The sequence below is a fragment of a genome, unplaced genomic scaffold, assembly GCF_019419815.1.
Source record: "Pyrus x bretschneideri cultivar Hongxiangsu unplaced genomic scaffold, Pyrus_bretschneideri_v1 Contig33, whole genome shotgun sequence".
Classification (NCBI taxonomy): domain Eukaryota; kingdom Viridiplantae; phylum Streptophyta; class Magnoliopsida; order Rosales; family Rosaceae; genus Pyrus; species Pyrus x bretschneideri.
In genome coordinates, this window is record NW_025999646.1 from 3,563,456 (window position 1) to 3,568,719 (window position 5,264).

Genomic DNA, 5,264 nt, shown 5'->3' on the forward strand with positions numbered 1-5,264 from the left:
GGTTTCATAGGGGTGGGTTCGGTTGTTTTTTGCCAAAACCGAAACCAAACCGAAATTTCGGTTCGGTTCATTTTTTTTTCGGTTCGGTTTTTTTCGGTTTCGGTTTTTTCCGGTTCGGTTTTGGTTTTTTTTCGGTTTTTTATTTTTATTTTTAAATGATGTAAATGGAAGGAACCTACCTATCAACCTCCCAGTTCTCATATATCAGAGAATTGAGAGCCTTAAAATCCTGAATATATTCAAGTAATTCAACTACTTGTGATCAAGCAGAACGAATTCAAATTTTCAAAAGTTAAGCAAATACATAAACATATATTCTTCAAGGAAATGTACATCGCCAGGATTCAAAATTCAAAAACTTTAAAATTTACAAAATCATGAAATAACTCAACAAATTAACTGATCGATGCAAATCGGAAAAAAAAAAAAAAAAGCAATTTGGTTCTTCTAAATACCATAATCGGACTTCAATAGCGCGTGCCCAGTGCCCACATTCAAATTCATAGTCAAGTCCACAATAGATCTAGAAAATTCCAAAACATATTTAGAGAAAAATACAAACTTTTTCACCTTAAATTACATAAATTTCAAATGGGTAACCATACAATTAAAAACCTATGAACTGACAAATAAATAAAACCACAACCTTTGTTGCAGCGATATAGCCATGATCGTCGCAAGCTCTTTCAATTCCTCTTTTTGTCGGATCTAGAAAAGGGCGAGGGAAAATCATGGTTTGGAAGAAGGAATCCGCGAGGAGGACAGGAGAAGATTGGAAAGAGAGTGATTTGGAGGAAGAGAGGAAGGAGAGGGAGAGGGAGGGAGAGAGAGAGAGAGAGAGAAAGAGAGGAAGCAAAGGCAAAGAGGAAGCAGCGGACGGAACAGAGAGGTGTTTGAGATCTGAAATGAAATGGGAGTGAGACAGCTAGGGTTTGTAAAGTTAAGAAATAGTCCTTTTGCTGGAAGTTCGAATGGCTTCTAGTATGGATGTGTCTCAGCTTCGCCTGATGCTCGAGATCATCTCAATCCCCTCTCCCTAATGGTATGGTCGAGCAATCACCCGCTAGTTGAGTGTGAAACCTTGGTCCCTAAGATTTGAAATCAATAGAAGTAGTTCCTGAGATTGCCCACCATCAATCATTTTAGTCATTCCATGAAAAAAATATGTTAAATAAGGATCAAAATGACAAAAATACCCTCAATTTAATAAACAATATGACAAAATGATTTGACAAAAAATAAGGGTATTTTTGTCATTTTATTCCTATTTAATGGAGATTTTTCATGGAATGACCAAAATGAGTGATGGTAGACGATTCAGGGACCAATTCTAGCAATATCAAATCTCAGAGACCAAAGCGATGAGTGTAAATCTTAGGGATCATTTTGGCTAAATAGCCTAATTATTAAGGTGAACTACGAATGACTTGATCCCGTTTAGGGTACATAGGCAGCCTAGTCTAAGGATTGGATGCAGCTATGAAATAAAAGGAAAATTTATTAAACTTTTGAACTGTTGGTCTCTATTTTCTTTGTCATGTCTCAAAAGCGGGGCATGATAGATGAATAAGTATGTGGTAACGCGCCATGTATCGATCGTAAATGTATCTCGGGATTGAGGTGTGACAGATTCAATTGGAGATCAATCACCAACTTTGATTTGATGACTTATTCAATTCGATGTCATATGTATTCTCCCCACGATTTTGGTACCTAACCTGGATATGGTATGTTAGTTTGAATAAGGAGGAAGGTGGACAAAGGATCCTCGGCGGCAAGCGACGAGGAACGATAGTGGCCGCTGGCGAGGTAAGGTGGTTGTTGGGGTTGGATTCGTATTGGTAGGGAGTTGGATGTGTCGTGTTCTCTCATTCAATGGTATGAATTTTTTATTATTTTTTTTAAAACACAAAATAATAGTACTTAACACTATTAACATTGTGTTAAACACGTATCAAGTAGACAGATAAGAAATATTGAAAAAGACACAAACTTGAGGACAACAGACCGCACATGATAAACAAAAGCTAATCAATTGATTAAAGACGTGCAAGAAAATAGGTCTAATAGCTAGGATTACAAATCAGCATATTTTTATTTTTATACTAGCATACCCTGAAGATTATAAATTGATATAAACATGTAAATGCATATAATCCCTCGATTATAGGATTAACTAGAAAATGTGCTTGCGCTTTGCTGCGGGCGTTGAATGTGAAATTCCGTTCTTGGATTTCACTATTTAAAATTACGTATTTCGTATTCTTAGTTTCAACGCGTATATAATTACAGCGTATAGTTTTTTTTTTTTTGATAAGTAAAATGATGAAAACACCCTTAATGAACTAAACGGACTTTTTGAGGACGTATTTTATTCCTAAATGTTTTGTCACTTTTATTTACATATTTGGATAGAGCTCGACCTCACGAGTGCGTAGGCGAAAACCATTCGCCAAACGGAACTATAACGAAACAAGATATAAACGAGCAAAGATGAACGAAATGGTCTGGAGAAATCCGTTTGTCCTGCTTAATTCCAAAGTAACGCGGTTGAGGTTCGGCTTTATATAATTATACATGTATGTATGTATGTATGTATGTACATGTATATATGTAAATGCATGTAATGTGCATGTATGTATGTATGTATGGGTAGACAAAATCCCACATTAGAGAGGAACCAGGTAATGTATGATTTCTTTTTTCTTTTCTTCCGCTAGTTCACTCCATTCACTTTAGTTTCAATTTATCGCTAATGTGGACAACCATAAATCTTCTTCTTGGTCTTGCTTTTTCAGCAACATGTTGGGATTGTGATGTCATTACATTAGCCTTTCTTGTGACTTGATTCACGTATCCGTTTCGATTCACCTATTCCACTTAAAGACCAAAATTTAAATAAGAAAAGTAATTAGCCATCTCAACAAATTCATTACTATAAAATGATGGCCAGTTGTAAAATTAAAATTCATGAGACAAATTATAATAAAAGTTCAAGGGGAAAATTTGCAAATTTTAAGAAATCAGGCGGTATTCGGCTAAAATTAAAATTTAGAGAGAAATTAGCAGCTCCATACAAGTTCAAGAAAAAAAAAATCGTCTAATATCTCATGTGTACTTTAAAAGTATGTGTTTCGCTGCTAATTACCCCGAGACCTTCAATTATAACTTTAATAGAGTAGCTAACATTGGTTGTATCTTCTATAATCATCAACCCACCCTATAGTGAAAAAAAAAAAAAAAAAAAACCTAAAAATATAGATAAGTTTTTTGTTAATTTTTTTTATTTTGATGCAACGATATATAGGTTAAGGATTGAAAGAATAAATTTTTGTAGAAATCACTATTTATGAGAATCGAATTTAACAATTTTCTTAACCTATGGCATTCAAATTTAATAAATCGAACAAAAAAAAGGATCAAAATTAAATAAGAGTATTTGAGAGGCTAAACTAATATGTTTATCATTTTCCTATTTTCTTTTGTATACAAAGGAAACTGTTATAAACTTGTGGAACCTATTTTTTCAGTCACTAAAGTAATTTAAATATATATATCTATATATATATATATATCTGATCAATAAAGTAATTGTCATATATTTGTTTTTAAGCTGAAAATCCAACAAAAAAAAATCAAGTGTGGCGTAGATTTGTTCGGAGAGTTGAAAACTGACAGTGATTGACGGTTTCGTCTTGGTCTTCTTTGACTATGTATGCCAGGATTGAGATGCCGTGTGAAAATGAAGGTTTCTGGATGGAGTTTTTAGCCTAACTTTGTTCTTACTCGTCATTTTCTTCAAATTTTCAATAATTACATTAAATATTTAGTCTTCACGCTTCTTGGAACAACTGTTTCTTTTGTGGGTGTGGATTGAATATTCTTCTCCAAGTTCAAATATTTAGTGTTCGCTCCTCTTGGAAAAATGTTTCTTTTGTAGGTCTGGATTGAATCTTCTTCTCCCAGTTTGTGGTCACAAATTCAAGGATGAAAGAATTGGTTTCCATGGAAATATCTTTTTGTCAGAAAACTTCGGTGGTATGAAATTTTTTTGTATTCATAATGAAAAAAGAAGTTGTCTCTAGTTAGCGGGATATAAACCTTACTCCTCCTAAAACCAACAAAAAAAAAATATATGAAAAAGAAGGAGGGACATAAATCTTATCTCTCTAGAAAACAAAACAAAAAAAATACAAAGAAAAGAAAGAGGAGACATGAAACCTAAACTCTCTAAAGCCAAATCTAAAATGTCTAAACCTACAAAACAATTCGAACGACACCACAAAGTTAGGATAAAAAACAAGAAAGTGAAACAAACCTGAATGCTGAGATGCATGTTAATTTGAGAAGCTGCAGCCAGGCAATCCAACATAATCTGAAAGCAAAGCATGAGCCGCTGACGGCGGGTAATCATGCTATGTTAAAGTTGGAGAAGACAAGTTTATGTTAGCAAATTATCCACAACAAAATTTTTTTCGCGATATATGTGAGATGCGTGGAAAATTATTTTTTGAATGCGGTCCAAATAAATAAACCAATGCGTACGAAGAGACCAAATGTGTATGTGAATACTCTTTTCCACTGGACTCTTCCACTCTAGTTTCAGCCCTTCGAATTTTCACTGGAAGATCATAGTTTTAGATATTCTTTTGTAGGCCATATAAAATGACAGTTGGTGGTGGTTGTCTTTTTAACATCACCCCTTCAATATTCCTTTTTATTTTTCATGACCGACTGTATACCTTATAAAAATTTTCTGTTCTTAACATGTAACTTTGCATTACAAAGTTCATTTATCTATCGACATAAATATTTAAGAGAAGGTTACTTGTCAACTACAATTTTTTTCATAGATGAATTGTCAATTTTGTCTCTAAATTAGCACTTAAGTGAAAATTAGGTCTCTAAATTATTTTTTTGAGAAAAATTAATATAAATCACTTAGTACTAGTATCTAGTGTTGATACTCTTCATTTATAAGTGGAAGCATCTTGTGACTCTTCTCCACATGTCGTAAGAAATTCTTATGTTAGAGACCTAACTTGTCTTTCCATGATGCAATCTGTGAAAATTAAACTTTAGCTGATGTTTGGTATTTTCTTTCTTTACTTTATTGATCAAAACATTTGTTTAGAACACGTAACTCTGGATTTATCTACATGCAGGAACAAAGTTCCCTTTCAAAATAATGAAAATTAACATTGTCGGTGTTCCAAATACACAAAAAAATTTCTCCACACAATCAACATAAAACAAACTTGTGC

At 33.4% G+C, this 5,264-nt stretch overlaps 1 long non-coding RNA gene across 1 annotated transcript; it reads right to left on the minus strand.

Annotated features, from left to right (window-relative positions):
- Positions 1–463: 463 nt before the first annotated feature.
- Positions 464–927, minus strand: LOC125480396. Its single transcript, XR_007260811.1, has 2 exons — positions 647–927; positions 464–523 (listed from the first exon to the last, which is right to left on the minus strand). It is a non-coding gene; the product is annotated as an uncharacterized LOC125480396 (long non-coding RNA).
- Between the last annotated feature and the right edge of the window lie 4,337 nt (positions 928–5,264).